Here is an 18417-nt window from a genome sequence, read left to right as displayed (position 1 = left end):
TCGGGATAGAAGCATTTGAGGCGTGCTGGCGTCAAATATGCTCTATGGAGGATGTAGAATTGTATATTCTTGAAGCGCGCATTTCGAGACACCTTCTTGGGGTGTTCAAGAGCTTTATCCCATTCCTTCTCATGTAGTGAGCCACCTAATTTGTCTTCCCAGGTGGTCCGTAGGGTCGCTAGTGGTTTATGCCTGAGTTCCCCGATAGCCTTATAGATCCATGTGACCAAGTGACGTCCTAGTCCCATGTGCAAGAGTGTGTGTATGACCGGATGTGTAGGCGGTTCCCCTGTCGAAAGGTCATGGTGCGGTCTGTAGTGTGCAAGGAGTTGGCGATGGAGTAAGAACTGGCCGGCAGGAAGGTCATGGTCCTCCATTAGGCGTAGGAAAGACTTGAGCTGACCGTCCTCGAACAGACCCTCAGCTTCAGTAACACCGCAATTCATCCAGATGCGGAGCATGTTGGGTGTGTAGTAGTGTTCTTGCAGAGGCCATTCGACCAGTGGAAGAAGGGGAGAGTATGGGGGGATCGCGGGCGACATACGGTGTATCCTCTGCATGCACTGGCATGCAACTGTCACCTGTAGGGGGTATGTGCGTCGAGGTTTAGTGCCAGGTAATAGCAGTCAGCGGATCTCAGGCATGGGCACCGGGCCATTCGTAGTGATCGTCTCTGCAACATGTCTGCCTGCCGTCCAATAGGATAGCCACTGTAGCTTTGCGGCTAAGAAATAGGATTCGAAGGATGGGGCGGCTAAGCCCCCTTGTGTAGTGGGTAGCTGAAGCTTCGACAATGCTATCCTATGTCTGCCCGTACCCCATATCAGCGAGCCAAGGAGTGCGTCTAGCTCACGGAAGAAGGATCTGAGCGGAATTATTGGCAAGTTTGTGAAGTAGTATAGTAGCCGCAGGACGATTATCATTTTGGCGACGGCCACCCGGCCAATCGGGGCTAGCGGAAGGTGTCTCCAAAATCCCACCGAGGACCTGATGCCAGCCAGTGCCCTCCGGTGATTACCATCGTAAAGGTCAGTCGGAGTGTGATAGAGACGAACCCCGAGGTACCGGGGAGCCTCTGCACTCCAGGCAATGTTTTGATCACCCAGCCTGACCGTGCGAGGGGGAAGGTTCGGATGTAGCGGGTACACAGTGGATTTTTCCCAGTTTACTCTGAGCCCCGAAACCTCTGCGAATTCTGTAAACGTGACCCAGATTGGTGTTAAGTCTGCGGTGATGTCTCTGATGTATATAAGAAGATCGTCGGCATACATAGAAACACTGTGTACGGTAGTATCTATAGGAATGCCCCAGTGTTCTCCCTCTAGTCTCAACTGAATTGCTAGTGGTTCCACCGCTAGGGTGAAAAGCAGGGGCGAGAGTGGGCAGCCCTGCTGCGTGCCGCGTTGTACCGCGAATGCTGGTGAAATGTATCACCCTATACGAACACGTGATGTGAGTTTGGTGTAAAGGAGCTTTGTATACGCCAAGAGAGTGGGGCCAAGTCCTATTCATTGTAATACCAAGAAGAGGTACTGCCATGTGAGGGTGTCAAAGGCCTTTTCGAAGTCTAGTATAAGACAGGCAGCCCAGGGATGTGCATCACCTACTTGGTCTTGGACGTGGAATAGGTGCCGAATATTCTGAAAGGTGGTTCTGCCTGGAACAAAACCGCATTGATCGGGGTGTACCAGGGGCCATATAATTTGTGTGTATCTGTCCGCCAGTTTTTTGCCTAGAATCTTGAAATCGGTGGAGAGGAGCGTGATGGGACGATAGGATGTCAGCAATTGCAGGTCACGGTTAGGTTTCAGGAAGGTCACGATAACCGATTCCCGAAGGGCTCCGGCAACTCCCCCGAATCTAATGCTGCGGTGTACATCGAGGGACCAGTAGGGGGGAAAAGGTCCGGTAGTATTCCAAGGGAAACCCGTCTAGTCCCGGTGCTTTGTTGCGAGCTAAGGTGCGTAAGGCATAGGTGATGTCTGTGGTCTGTGTCTTCGCCTCTAGAGATGTATGATCGTCATTCGTAATTGCGGGGATCGTTAAAGGGTCGAGAAAGTGATCTATACCATCTTGCTCATCCGAGGTGGGGTGTCGATAGACCGCCGCATAATGCTGATGGAATGCTGTAAGAATCTAGTCTTGGGAGCGAACTAGGGTACCGTGGGGATGTATGATCTCAGTTATGGGTTTCATGTCATTGTTTTGTTTGGCTAACCAAGCTAGCAAGGTACCCGTTTTATCACGCTCCTTGTGCATCCGGTTTGCATACATCCTGAAATTATAGCACCGGAGGTCGACGCAAGCCGCCCTATAGCCCGTTCTGGCCTCAGCGAGTCGTGTCGTGTCGCTGCCTCGTCCGATGAAGCCTCCTGTTTAGTGAGGGTAGCAAGGTGTTTTTCGGCTGTGGTGAGTGTTTGCTCTAGGGTTCGTTTAGCTCCCACTATTTGCTTAATGCATTCTCCCCGAGCCACTACCTTAAATGTGTCCCATTCTACTAGTGTGGAGGATGCTGTCCCGGAGTTGTGTGTGAAGTAGTCGTGTATGCTCTGCTCCTGGTCGTGTTTGAAGACGGGATCTACTAGGCAATCCCGCGAAAGACGCCACGTTGGGACTGGGGGGCGTGGGGGTCTCCAGTTTAGATGTAGGATGTGGGCATCATGGTCCGAGATAATCCTGCCTAGGTAATCCGAGTGGTGTGCTTTGGGTAAGACTGCCGCTGAACACAGGAATCTGTCTAGGCGGACTCTGAGGTTATGGGGAATGGAATGGAACGAATAGAGTCGGGTGCGGGTGCTGCATTCTCCAGACGTCAGTGAGTGCCCATTGTGACACCCAGGCCCTGAACCGCTTCACCTGTTTCTGAGCAATCGAGTGCATGGGTGGGGGGTGGGAGCGGTCTAGAGTAATGTCGAGTGTACAATTGTAGTCACCTGCTAAAATCCAGGGTATAGTGGTGAATTGGGCGAGTACCTCAGTGAGTCGGTCCCAAAACTTGTCTTGTTCTGTGTTCGGGGCGTATATACTGCCTAAAAGCACAGAGTGTCCGTCGAGAAGGCCCTCCAATAGGGCATATCTACCTTCCTTATCTACCACCCGTCTCAGTTCCTGAAAAAGGGTTCCTGGACGGACCCAGATCAATGCCCCCCGTGCGTATGCAGAGTATGACGTGGCGCATATGATGCCACGCCATTTGGACTGTAGTCTACGGATCTCGGTGTGAGTGAGTTGTGTCTCTTGTAAAAACACGATCCGAGCATTTTGGCGCTTCGTGTAGGAATATATGGCATATCGCTTGTGCGGCGTGTGAAGACCACGGGCGTTGAGTGTCAGAAGGCTGATGTCAGCGGTCTGTGTCTGTATAGCCATGTGATTCTGTATGTACTCGAGTAATTGGACCGCACCTGTCGGGGCCCGGCAGCCAATGTATCTCGTGTGGTGTGGGGGGCATACTCCCTGCCATCTGTCTCCAGGCGACGTGTTGCAAGTACCCTGCTACTGGGGATTCCTTGGGGGGTAGAATGATGTCAGGAGAGGGTATAAACTGCGGGAAGTAACTGCGGCCGGGAAATGTTCCCAATGCTGAGGACCTATTGTGGCCAGCGATACGTCCAAACCTGCTCTCTCTGAACTGGAGAGCGCAACGATAAATCATGGGTGTGGCAGCAACGTGCAGGGCGAGACATCCCGCCGATCGGGCCGTTGTAGGATCATGGAGCGTCGTCTGGAGCTTGGCGAAGCATATCTATGTCTCAGGTGCTCAAGAGGGATGAGTAGGTTACGTGGGTCACTATTGGTAGGCTAGAAGATCAGTTCAAGCTGGGAGAGAAGTCATTTGCCCATCTAGCAAAGTGTCAGCTGACTGGGGGGTGACCCTGGGGGGTGTAACTGAGTTGACTCTGGAAGTTGTTTCATCGCTGTCGTCTTCCCCTTCTGAAGAGAAGAGGTGCGGAGCTCGGTCAATGTCTTCCATTTGGGTGGGGGCTTGTAAATCTATCACCGCTTGTAGAACCTCCCGTCTCTCTTTCATGATCTGTTCTAAGTCCGGGGAATCTTGAGTAACGGTCCGGGCCCTTATTTTTGGTCCGCCCAGTTGCCGTTGATGGGAACATCTTCGGGAACGAGGTGCTTTGAGGGTACGGTCTTGTGCAGAATCCTGTCTAGATTTATGCGCACAGTGCAGATCTGCCCAGTCGAGCGCCTCTTCTGCACTTGTGAAGAAAGTGGCCACACCATCATGGAGTATCTTGAGGCGAGCTGGAAACAGAAGGGAGTACTGTATGTTGTTGGCACGCAGCTGTCGCTTTACTTCCAAGAACGAGGACCTTTGCTGTTGTACTGCACGCGCATAGTCCGGGAAGATCATGATCAGCTTATTCTCCACGTGCAGGGGGCCTGCTTGTCTGGCTGCTCGCAGCACCGTGTCTCGGTCACGGAAATGCAGGAATTTCACCAGCATCGGTCTGGGGGATGCTCCTGGTGGTGGTTTGCGAGCTGGTACTCTGTGGGCCCTAGAAAAGAACGCCGTCCTGTCCGATGCCGGGGTGAACGACTTCACCCACGTTTCCACGTATCCCAACCGGTCCACGCCTTCGATTCCCTCCGGAAGACCCAGTACACGAATGTTGCAGCGGCGCGAGCGCCCTTCCAAGTCATTTGTGCGCTCCTCTATGGTGGATAGGCGGACCAGGACATCTTGCAATGTCGCCTGATGCATTTCGACAGTGGGTTATAACGCAGCCTATTCCCTCTCCCCCTCTTTCACTTTATCGGTGAGTTTCCGATGATCATCCTGTAAGAGGTTAATATCGGTCGTGAGGGTGCCCAAGAGCTTTTCCATGGAAATTCAAGAGTGTTCGATGGCTAACAGGACCTGATCCAGCTTGTCTGAGATTGAGGTATCGGACTGCGACGTAGTGAGTGTAGTCCCGGTCTTGGCTTTGGGCATATTTTCGGGGGCAGTCTCAGGCACTGTGGTGTGCTGAGATGCCCCATTATGGTGACTGTGAGGGTCTGCGACACCGCGTTCGGCTTGAGGCGTGCAATCCGTCGTGGACGTGTTTCAGTGGTGGACCTGGAGAACCAACGAGCCCGACCGGTCAGGGGGAGGGCTGTGCCAAGTCCGCTGAGCTATGCGGGAAGGGGAGCCCCTGCTCCAGCTGGCAATGTGTCCGTGTGTCACGTGGGGTCGCAGCTGGTGATCCCGATAACCAAGATGTTGCGGGTGTTCTTGGGGAAGCAGCAATCTGCCCCCACGTTGCACCGTCAATAAAGCATGTGGAGCCGAAGAGGAGCAACTATGAGGGTGGTGCCTCCATGTCAGGGTCAGGCAGTGCCCGTTGTAGATGTGTTCCCAGGAGGCACTATATGGAGAAGGGATGAGGGTGGGGGGCCTCTCCGCTGTGATGGACCCCCCTGTAGGATCCAGCAGCTCACCTGTAGACTGCGGGCCCAGAGCACCCACGGAGGTTCCTGGCATGTGAGCTCAGCTATGTTAGCCCTCTGAATTCACGGACGCCATCTTAGGTCCAGGCAACGTCACAAGTAGAACAGGTCCGCACTCCGCAGAGGAGGGAGAGGGGGTGGAACTGCCTCACCCCGCTGTGACAAGTAGCTCGGTCACCCCCGGCGATCCTTTCTGTTGCGGGGGGGATTCACCGGGTCCTCAATTCAGCGTTGCTTGCGATCTTGGGACCCAGCCGCCATTTTTGCCTCCGAGGTCCCCGAGGCTGCAGGACTCTTTCTGCTGTGTTGGGTCGCGGGTGCTACGGGATGGGGCTCATACCGCCGGTTAGTTTCACGCTGCACCAGCAGCGAGGACGGGGTGTGTCGCCGCCGAGGATCGGCGTCGCGATCTGCACTGTGCACCGTCTGCAGCTAATTGCGGGCGGGTGCCATTTTGAGCTCGGCAGCCCTGGACCCGCTCTCTGTTTTCCGCCATCTGCACATCAAAGACCCTCCATTGTCAGCTTTTGAGGGGGTCACTGGATACCGCTCACCCTCCGACACCCATCCAATGAGTCCGTTATCCAGACCGGCGCTGGGAACCGGACAGCTTGCTGGCCCGATCACGGAGCCTCAGCAAAGCATGACCACCTGCATCGCCGGCTTGGCCACGCCCCCCCATCCCCCTGAAACTCCTTAAGGGCTAAATGGGAAGAGGCTCTAGCACGGAACCTACAAGACAAATACTGGGAGTTTCTGCTGGAATATCCCCAAAAAATTGCCCAAAACTCCTGGTTCAAATTCATACAACTTTCATTTTACAACGAGCTTACCTCACCCCACACAGACTTCACACTGTGTTCCTGGCAGTACCCTCGTCCTGCCCCCGCTGTCGAACATCAGAAGGTAACTTACTGCACATGTTATGGAACTTCCCCATTCTGACTCCCTTCTGGGAGCGCATCACTGCTATCCTTTATCCTTTCAGACCTCACTGAGCAGAATCATTGGCACATACAAGACTGCTGCATTATTGGCCTCTTCCCTAGACCAAAAAACACCAGAGTAACATCACATTTCGTCTATTTGGCCCTATTATTGATTAAGCACCTTCTGACAAAACATTTGAAATCTTGATCCGTGCCTATGGTTTTCCAATGGCAGGAGGATGGGAGAAATGATGCCTAGCCAAAAGCAGTGCACTATGGCGTGAGGAATACTGGGACTTACGGAAAAAAGCCCATAGCAATAGAATGGGACATTATGTTGGAGTACTTTAAAACCTTGAACACTGCAGATTGGTAACTTATTTGATCCAGTCACAAATAGTCTTTATAGGCTATCATATAAGAGTGCCCACACCATACATAAATGCACCTACGCCACATTGTGATTAGGCAAATCTTAGGTCATACCTCTTAATATTGTAATGACCGCTTCTGCCCCCACTTTTGCCAATATCAGGACACTAAGCTGAAAAATATATCATTTTTTGACATGCTTGTTTTGTGAGTAGCGATGTCTAGTTTAAGGGGTGGTGGGATTCGGCTAGTTTGCTCCGGTTTAAGTATCTACTGCATTGCTACTCCTTTCCTAGGTACTTCCACTGTTCACTGGTTTTCCTTTGCCTATAATTCTATGGAAATTGATATGATTTATTGAGATATACTGAATGTCAGCTGTATGTATAACTTACAAAACTGCAATAAAGTTTGAGTTACTCCTATCGAAAGCAGACGTGAGGTCCATAAAGGCCTGGTGGAGGGATTCCGACCAAGCTAAAGTGTACTTGGTAATCATTAAATATAAGTTCAGACATTGGTCGGACATCAACCTGCCAGGCCTAAAGCCATATTGAACCTCAGAGAAAATATAATTAGCATTGGCCCATGCCAACAGTCTGTTTAGGATTACCCTTCCTAGGACCTTAACTACTCCATCAATCAATGAGATAGGGTGATAACTCTGGGGAGTTGTCCTTATCCCCTTCCTTTAAAAACGGGCAAAAGCACTGCTGTAGACCACAAGGGCAATGCCCCTCAGTACGCTGCGGCACTCAACACCTCAGTCAAAAGCATGCCCAAGAACTCAATATCATCCAGAAGCAAGTCTGGGGGAATCCCATCAGGTCCAGGAGCCTTGTTTTGTGATCGCACACGGATGCCCCTTCACAGTGGTCAACCCATTGTTGCTCTGAAATATGATGGCATATTGTCGTTTCAGTTCCCTTAGCAAAGTAGGGTCTATTTACCATCCTCCACAAAAGAGCGCTATTTCTACACTCACTTGTGTGGCCTAGCTCCACCCAGACAATTTTCCACAGTGTGCATTTGTGGTTGGCTAGGGCCTGCTTGTATGTCTGCCTAAAGGCTGCAACAAGGTTCCTGTCTGTTGGGACCTGCTTAAGACTTTTGATACTATGTGTACAAGAGTTAAACAGCTTATACAAAAAACTGACATCTACTTGATGTGGGCCCCCAACAAATGCTGCAGCCAGAATTTGCTTTTCGAAGAACCTTGAACCTTAAGGACTGTCTGTTCCATACATGCCCTAAACATCAATAGCTGAGCTCCTCTAATGTCCTTCTGGGACACTATCCATGTGGGAGCTGTACATTCTGTAAACTTACTACAGCCTCACAAAGTGTAGCAATGAATGACAGTCATACTTGGCTCCAGAACTAATTTAGTTACTGTAACTCAAGCTATGTGGTATATAGGCTTACAAGTGAGTGGTTACACTATATAGGCCTTACCACTCGGAAGTTGAAAATCTGAATTCAGGAGCATATTAGTACATTCAGGACAGGCAATCTTACAACTCGCCTGGTGAGGCATTTTCAAGAATTGGTATACGGACCCTTGAGTTTCAAGTGGACAGTTCTCTGAGAAAACAGACCAAGGGAGCCTGAATGATATGGTGGAGGGGCATCAGCTTAGAGGCTAGTCCCATATGGACATTTATGCCTCTATCAACATGATGCCATAGGGTCACCTAAAATAATCTTCAACTTGTTTGGGCAGTTGATTGGTGCTAACGCTTTTGCAATATAAAAGCTGACCATTTTTTTCTATATGATATTTTATTTTTAATTCCTTGAAGTATCTCCATTAGCACTGTGTGATGATCCCTTTCGACCCTACTCAATTTCAAAACAGAGAACCCTCTCATTTTTGAAAAAGTATGTTCAGGGGTCATGATTTTCATTAAAAAAAATATTCTTACTGGATTGCAGCCACGACTAACAGTGATGCCCCAGTGAGGCCAGATTTTTTGAACACAAGGAAGAGCCCTTTGTGATCATCCCATAATGACAAGCCATATATGGTCTTTTTTAAACAAACAATGGTTGAAATTAATCTTTGAATAAAGTTTTCATATAAAACCTCTTTATACCAGTGTGCTTTCAGATAGCTCAAGGCACCGTTTGGTGGCCATTTCCTCATGCAGTTTGCAACTTCCGGGTACCAGCTCAACCCACCAACACGCCCCAGAACTAAACCTTAAAATGTAACATGGTGTATGCAGCGAGCGTGATCTGCCCATACACGGAGACACCCGCGGAAGGTCTGATGAGGTTGGGGGTGGTATGTTGAGGGCAATGAATAATGATACCGCAATCGGAAGCCATGTATGCAGTTGAGAATTTATTTTTTGGGCTCCAGTCTGGACCTCAGTATCCTTGATATTTACAATGAAAGAGGTGGGGATGTGATTGTCTTTTGGGAGATGTGTGTGGCTAGAGCAGGGCCTCACACCTCATTTTGAGAATGTTGGTTTACGTGGCATGAGTATCGCTGCATTTGTAGCATTAAAAATTGGCCCTAGCGACATGAGAGCATTTATCTTTGAATCATGCCGCATCGGACAAGAGGTGCAGATGCATGCCACCCAATAGTAAAATACATGCCATAAGTGAGAGTGGTGGTCCATATTATAAATGGCCACATATATATGTAGGGTAAAGGTGAGAATAGATCCTCATTCCTTTGTACATTATCAGTTTTATGACTCAACCTCCTTGAAATGGGTGTGACATACACCATTTATTTTCTAGGACAACAGACACTGCCTGAGAAATGTATCCTGAACCTTTTCTGTCGCCTACTGGTAGGAATTCACCTGGTAGCCATATGAATTATCCCCCTTCTGAATATGGGTTCTGGGTAATTGTATACCACATTATGACCTATTCCTGCTTTTATGCTGCTTGTTCTCCTTTTAATTTATTTCAAATACACAGGTCCGGTGCACGTATGGGCGAAATGTGGTCATCTTGCCCTGAAAAAATAGCCAGTAAATAGAAAATGGCAATGAAACATATCGACCGTTCTGTTTAAAATGGTCTAAACATAGTGTGGTGTTTTTAATCATGAGTGCGTGCATTAATAATTAAATACATTTGCTCATTGCCTTTCGCAACTCTTTTTAAACTTTTTTTCTTGTGAGGAAGAATGTTCTCCTCTCTCTAAGGGGACTTCAGCGGAGTTGTTGAGATGTATGGTACACATAAACACAATTAGATAGACAAATACACACACAAAACATTCTTCTGAACTTGTTCCGGTGTTGGTTCCTGCCTACATAAAGAAAAGTTGCAGACGGTCATAAAGTGAGCAAATTTGTGAGAACCTGCCAATCGGTCATTGATGGTTGCTTAAGTGAGGCCCTTCCTATGCTTTTCCCCATATGGGTTTTATATTTGCACTTTTTCTACCCCTCTGCACTGGACCATTTCCTTTAAAAACAAAGAACACAAGATGGGTTGTTCCTAGATTTTAAAAGAGCTAGTCCCGCCCTAAATATAGAATAGGGGTCCCCGTAATTTGCAAAGTATATCAGATGTGTGTGCTATTCCAAGGGTTTTCTGTTTTGAAGAGACTGCTTAAGAGCTACATTCAATTGCTGAAGGCTCCGTGAGCAATCCCTATCAAGTGACTTGGGGTCTTGTGAACCCGAATTGATCATTAGCATGGGCAATAAATCAAGAACTTTTTGAGCAATGCACTCAAATGCCTACAAAACGTCCCTCTCCGTGGTGTCAGGGTCCAAACAAGTGGAAATCTCCTGCACACTGTTAGAGAAAAGGGACACTTTAAAATTCATGGGTTCCACCTGGGTCCATTTAAGTTTTCTTCCTTGATCGACAAGAGAAAGCTCCCTAAGTTCCCCCATCTGTGTACCAACAACAGTTTTCCCGTCGACGACTAGGAACAGGGGGCATGGACACAAAAATGAAGTCAATGATTGATGTACATCCCTTTCCCTTAAATGTTGGAGGGTTGGGGGAGTTAACTAGTTTTTCCAAGGCAAAGACAAAGTTATGAGTGCATAAAATAACCCCAAGCTCTAGGTCCTCCTTGGTGTGAGCAGGGTGGAGCCCCTCCGACATCATGCATTTGGGGTAAGTAACATCAGACACTAATGGGCTTTCACATAGATGGCAGTTGAAATTCCCCATTGACATTCACATCTCCCTCCTGGTACCAGACTCCTACAGAGAATCCAAGGCCATGTTTAGACAGTGAAGACTGAAACCCATCAGGCCTGGCCCTCGAATTGTAAAAATTGACCAAAACTACCAGAGTGGTGCTTGGCACCGATATTTTGAGCCCTTGCAGCATCTGCACATCCCAATAAAAATCCAAAACACACCCACACAGTTCCACTGCAACAAAGGTAATAAAGCCCCCCTAGCCTTCCCTGCCACCGAGGGCTCTTTAGGTGCAAAGTAGGTATTGTATCCTTCCAAAAAGGTGTTCTTCACCTCACATGATTCCTGAAGACAGATGATCTGATAGCATTTAACAAACTGCACTCATTTAGGACCAGTGAAATTGGCAGATAACCTTGCAATATTCCATGATTACAGTTTCATGCCCTTCAGGTTCTTGACCAACAAAGCCTTGGGAGGGGACGTAGGCATAGGGAGTAATGGGGGTGAACAAGTGCTGCCCAGTCAATCTCATGACTCAAGATTGCTCAGGGGGGCAAATCTGTTCCAAAGGCTCAGGGTAGAAGGATGCAGGGATTATCACTTTTGGAAACCTTCATCTGCCATGCGTGGTTCCTAAAAGGGTTGTAAAGGCTCATAAATGAACCCCATGGGAGAGATACAATGCTGGATGGATCAAAAGACATGGGTGGGCATAAGTTGGCCAATCATAAACTGCAATATTATAATGTACATAAAATTATATTATTATTTTATTCATAATATTATTGACTACTTTAAAAAATAATATGAAATTGTACAATAAATATGAGTAAATTCCGTGGCTGTATTTTTACATTCCTGAGGCAGTACCTTTCCATCACTGGAGCTATTAAAGTGCATCTCAAGTCCAGTGGCGCGGGGGCCATGTTTCTGCTATTCCTGAGTGACAACCTGTAACAACTCTCAACAGAATGAGGAAGAGCACTGCAGCTTGCATCACCTGTGCCTGCTGTTATTAAAGTGCATTTCCAGTCCCGCGGTGTGGGATGCATGCAGACCGCACCCAGGCAAAGCCCGGGCCAGGGACCGGCACGTCCTGTGCTCATCAGCGCCAGGAAGAGGTGGGGCGGAGCCACCCCCCTTGGCCTGTTTTACAGATTGCTGGTGGTTTGTTGCTGCCTGGATTTGTTTGACTTGACCCAGAGATCATAATCAAGCTGAGGTACTCTCTTTAGTTTTAGTAAGACTTGTAGATACTGGTGTGGAGTTATCTACATCATCCACATCATTTCAGGCCATGATTGGACCTTATTTTCATAGTAACTGGCAGAGATTTTTAGCGATTCTACCTTGTGTTTGAATTTGGCTGGTCCATGTTCTGCAGAGGATCTTGGTGACTCTTAGCTGTTTATCAGTATCCATTGGTATTTGGGTTATTTGGGAATCTGTGTGCCCTGGGAGTTGTGATGATGGGAAGAGAAAAGTGCCTGCCAACTAGCTATTGTCACCGCATGCTGCCCCTCGAGTCTCTACCATCCTCGGGGTAGGTGAAGGAAAGCTGGTGGTCTGCCCAACCCTAAATCGGCCAAGTTGACTGAGAGTTTGGCAGACAGGCTACGCTTATGGCAGAGTACCCTGTCTGCCAAACTCTAAATCAGACCATTAGTGATTATATTTTATTTTTATGCTCTATACATTTTTTTTTAAGTATACTACTTTTTTAAAGAACAATATCTTTTTTTAATTTAAACGCACAATGAGGGTAATAACAATAAAATACATATTCTTGCAAATATTGTGTCAATATTTTGGACAGCAATATTTTGGTAGGCAATATATTCTTGTACTTTACATTTTACGTACACAATGTCAATATTTTTTTGTTGAAATTTTGACTATGAGACTTGCGACCTACATTATTTTGTTACCCATTCAATGTATGATGGTCCCAGGCAAGAAAGTGAATCAGTTGCCCCCATGTGCAGAGAAATGTCCCTTTGCAGGAAAGAGGTCCCTGTTGCCCACCAAGTGCAGGAGGACTACCTCAGATCTCCACAGATTCCCCACAGAGGAGAGAAGCATGTCCAGACTGACCTCACTGGGCACGAGGCAATTGCCCAGTGCACCTGTGCCCAGGAAGAAGGGCCAGACTGGAAATCCAAAGGAGCCCTGGCAACTTTGTCAGACCAGCCCCCAGGACGGGGGGGGGGCTGCAAGTGTGAAAAACTGCTGCTTTTGTTACTTATGGCCGATATTGCAGCATAGCTGCAAAACCAACCCCCAGTAACAAAACCGGACCCCACTGCAGTAGAACCAGCCCTCACTCTTCCAGCCTCCTGGGGAAACACCTGATGAGCACTATGGCCAGTGCAGCCCTGTCTGGAAGCCCCATTTTTGTAGTCTGAATGCTGCATTGCCTGCCTTAGCCTCACCCTCTCAGCTGCCCTTTGTTTCCTGCCCGTTATTCAGAGGGACTTACTTTGGAGTTGTACAGTCACTTGGAATAACAGATTTGGTACTCAAATACAAACTGTATGTGCTTTCTTAGATAACATATACAGTTTGCATATGAAAAGCGCTGATGGCATCAGGCAGAGCTCCATTTTCAAAAACACCTCACTTCTCTCTAACAGAGCTCTTGACCAATGGAAGAGGGCTCAATCACACATACCCTGTGTTAATCACATGCAAGGTGTGGGCAACATCATCTCCAAGACAGGGACCAGTCTGAGCAGGACTTGGCAAGAGACCGCAAAGTAAGCAAAATAAAAAAAGGCTATAGTGTGTGTTCAGGCCCCCTATGTCTACATCATGCTTCTCATGCTGAAATTGAGCCACGTGGCTGGCTTTTCACATGCTTCTGCGCACTGAGACTGCTTAGTACACAGAAGTGAAGAAAGGGGATAGACAAATGGAACACCATGTTGCAGTCCGAAACGTATGTCATGAGCATCAGCTGTTCTAATCGGATTGCATTGCAATTTGGTCAGGCTAGGCCTAGACTAAAACACCTCCATTTACATGCTCACGATTCTTAAGTTGCCTTCTCTTTTACACATGATGACATTTGACATACATGTGTGTTTGTGTGTCAATGTAGGATAGCATTCTCTGAATAATCATTGCTAACATTTCTACTTCGTGGGTACATCATCACAACACCTTGAACATTTAATACGAGGGATACATTTTACTGTGCAAATGCCATAATTCTAATTTGTCTGGTTGGCTACTCCACTGTCTAGCTAGAATAAAAAATTGCTGCCTAAACAGGGGGTGCAGCATAGCCACATGGGTACTGTTATTAGAAATACACAACCACTTCCATGTTTAGGCAGAGGAGCACTCAGCTGACACACAGAGGTTACTTCATCCTGGAAATCCAGCTCAGCTGATTCCTGTTTACTGGCACATTGGATGGCCAGCTTCACACCAAGACGGGCAGCCTGATGACACTTACCTACAGGTAAGAGTGAGTTAGTCCACCCGGCAAGGATTTGCCAGATTACCCACTTTAGGCAAGACTAGGTTAGAGAGCGCTAGGTAGGAGTACACTATACACAGTACTTATGTGTTTGCATATATTCAGATATGCACTGTCTTAGCAGAATAGTGGAAATGTTCATCTTTTTCACTATTCTTTTAACACTATTAACTCTAATGAGTCTCATTCTATTGATTATCGCAGCACATGTATTTTACCCAAGAATCACCATGCTTCAACACATTTTAAAACTTCTTGCTGTGTATTTCTTGTATACTTCCTAGGGTTTGTATGAGAGCCTACACAAAAGGGTTCTAGATCTGTTACCACGATTTCCTTGGGGGATCAGGGTTGTCATGTTTTGAGGCTGCACACACATTTTTAACCCTGTAAGTTAAAGGGTTTGGGTGGTGGAATGTGAGCTAGCAGGACTTTAGGTCGACATATCCTGATGGTGTGCACGGAATCAGTCTGGCACAATCCTGTCGCTTATGTTGTTCAGCAAATGCACAGTTTTACTGAAGGAGGTACAATCTGTACGACAGCATCTGCAGAGCAGATCACTTTTGTGGTGACATCAGGTTTGCCAAAGATTGAGAAATCAAATAGAAATTTAGCAATTTCATCATTTTTTTCTGGGAACCAATTGATGAGCCAATTTAATCAAACTGGGAAGAATGAAAGTTAAAATCAACACTGCCATTAACCTGCAGGTTACAGAAAGTTGCATTCCCGCCAACACGTCTGTGCTGTTTTAAAGGCACTTGCTGCTTGTGACATCAAAAGTTGATGTAATGGGGTAATAACAGCTGTTCTGTTTGCACAGAGAATATGTTTATATTTTGTAGGTGGTGTTGGCTGACAGGGCTTCAAATTCAGAATTAATGCTTATGCCTCACGACATATTTAATGGTAATTTAGTAGTAAAACCAAAAGGAAATTGGCTTATTTATGTTGGGGATCAAGGCATAGAGGATGAGGAGAGAGAAGTAGTAGGGAAAAGAAAGAAATTGGAAGTAAGTACATATATGTACAACGAAACAGTTATTGCGAAAAGAGGGAATAACACAAAGGAGGGCGAGATAAGAAATCGAAAATGTTATGGTTTGAAAAAGAAAGAGGATTGGGATTGAGAGAATGTATGAGAAAACTGAAGAAATGAAGGCTGAGGAGGAATATATAAGGAGAAAATGTAGAACGTTCTATAAAATATGCTGTGGAAAAAACGATGCATTTTGCCATTGTTTCAATAATGTTTTTAAGGAGAATCGCTTAAAATTCACCTTGAAGTGCTCGCTCTGCACTATATGGAGAGCTGTATGCATACTTTTCCAGAGATGCTTTTGGTTCCTAGTCTGGACTTGGGCAGTATACAGCAAAACCACCCACTGCATTGAGGGAGTCTGACAGAGGCACTAGGCAGAAAGGGAAAGTAACATTGCTCGCTACTTTTTACAGCAGTTTGGTGTGTGAAACTAATGCTATTTTGTGCTATACAACTCCAATGCCCTCCAGTGTCCTCCAGTTGTGCCCTCCCATTCTCGGTTTTAGAACCCCAGCTCCGTGTTTTTGTTTAGCAGTGCATTCTCAGTGCTGGAGGACTTCTGCAGTCTGAGGCACTCCTGGAAGTATATTCTCAGTTTCAGAAGGCATATCTTTCACTATTTCTGTTTACTGAATCCGTGTTTTACTTCCAAACCATGTGTCGCTTTATGTTTGCACATGTAATTTAGGACACAGGGCATTCGGAATGAAGGCCACCAACAATTTGAGGTGGAATAGTTTGACCATCTCGGGGCTTTCCTTGCCCACATTCCACTGGAAGCCCTAACAGGGCAGCACCTGCAGAACGTGCTGCACCACTTTGAGGCTGGTCACAGTCAAGACCGCACTGTCCATACTGGGCATTGGGCATTTCCCCAGGAGTCTGGAAGGGTGGGGTGCCGCTCTTGTTACTGGGGCTATTTTTGTAGCAGTGCAGCAGTTTTGAATGCACCTGCTGCAGAGTTTCTTGTATATCCAAACGTTTTCAGGCAACAGTAAACATTTCAAGATAAGTCTGGTGATTAATGTACCAGCTCAAGAGAGATCGTAGTTTTGTCTAGTGGCAGGTTTGACTCATCTACGTTGGTGCAGAAGTTTAATATGCCTACTGAAAATGATGTGTGCCATGCAGACCACAGAATAGTGTTTTGTGTGCTTAGCTTAGTGGGTTATTGCTTTTTTCACAGGCGCCCTTTTGTTACTGTCCAGTTCGCAAGTTACCATCAAAATCTAGCACAGTGAGTTATGAAGTGTCATCAAAAAGCTACATGCAAACTACATGCTACAGGTTACAAAGTTATATTTTCTTTTGAGTCTTTCATTCTCCTGATGTTGCTAGAAAGGTTTTGTTTGGGGCTCTTCAATGAGCCCATCACTTTCAACCTCCAACGGTGCCTCTGTTCTATCCTAAGCCCCTCTCTCAAATGTGTTTCGTTTGTTTTGTAGCACCTCTCATACCCGTGTAGTGTATCAGAGCACTTTACATCACACACAAATACAGAGACAATGAATAATACATGTTTAAATTGGTGTATAGAAAATATTGCAAAGGGAAACATAAGGTGTAGGATTCACGTCATCCATAAAGGAAGCCATTTTGTAAGAGTGCTTGGCCTGGAGAAGCACAAACCCAGGATTCAGAACGTAAAACAGTGGTTAGGATTGGCTTTACTTATAAGACTTTATTTCAAACAAAGGTTGTTGTATCCAGGTGCACTGTAAGGTCATCCTTTACTATGCTTTAAAATCTAATACAATCTCATATATAATGAAAATTGTTTTGTAGAATGCAATTTTTTTCTCCAGATTTTCTTGTGGGGAGAACCCCCCCAAACCTTCTTTGTATGGGTCACGCTCACTCACTATGGACAGTCCAGGGGCTAGTCTGACAACATTTTCCAGGGCTGCTTTTGGTTCCCAGTCCAGTTCTGGTCACAGTCAGGAGCTCAGGAAGAGAGGTGCCAGCACAATGTTTTTCCTCTTATAATGTCTTTCTGCTCACATTCTTTAGGTAAACAATGTCTTATTAGCATGCCCTTTTTCCCAAGACAGTGTTAATGTTAGCCCATTGGCAGAAAGATGTTCATATTTGCTTTAGAAAGGCTTTATTTGCCATCTAACGCGCCCTTTCACCCACTGGGCTACTTATGCCTAAAAAAAAGGCAGAAAGTCAGGATAACGTTTTTAGTTTGATTTCACAAGTCCTTCAAGTACTTTATGACATATAAGCAATTCCTCCAGTTTTCAGCGAACAACGTATTGCATTGTATAGCTTGTATGTTTGCCTTAAATCTTTCTTTATGGGTTCACAGCCTCAGAATACAAAGTGATGTTGATTAAAATGCCAGAACTGGACAAAGGTGATCTACATGACAAAGACCCATTTGTCAGGTATATTTTAAAATGTTACAAAGCAATTTAGTCCATTTCAAAATCTGCTTGTTTCACACATAAAACCAAAAGTAAACTCTGCTCACATATTTGTGAGTATTCAGTCGTTCATTAACGTCATATATTAAAACATGCATCTGCAATACCAATTGTTTTTGTCTTTCCTGTAATGGAACGTTTTATACCAAGCGTCACAGAACAGCAAAGGTACAAAATGGACAGTTGCAGCACATTTGTCCTTAAAGCAAACAATAAGTAAAGGAGAGCTGGCAGTAGCTGGAGGAACATCACACTATTTTCCCACACATATACCACAGGTATAACAAAGGTAGCGTGCACATTAAAGAGGGAGTGAGTAGAGTTAAAGGACTGTTGTACGCTCTCCAGTAAAAGACATAACCATACAAGGAGCACAACATTCTTTGAAGAAAGAGCCAACTCTCTAATTGAATTACCATGCATTCAAGTACTCACACAACATGATGGAATCCACCTACCTAGTGTGGTATGGTCAGGGCAACTTGAATTATGCAGCAGCGTTGACTAAAGTATGCAAAAAGACAAGACAAATGATGAAACCTAATGCAGCACATTTTGTGATGTTATTACTTCATA

The sequence above is a fragment of the Triturus cristatus genome, chromosome 4_1 (assembly GCF_964204655.1).
Source record: "Triturus cristatus chromosome 4_1, aTriCri1.1, whole genome shotgun sequence".
NCBI lineage: Eukaryota > Metazoa > Chordata > Amphibia > Caudata > Salamandridae > Triturus > Triturus cristatus.
This window is presented reverse-complemented; position numbering follows the sequence as displayed.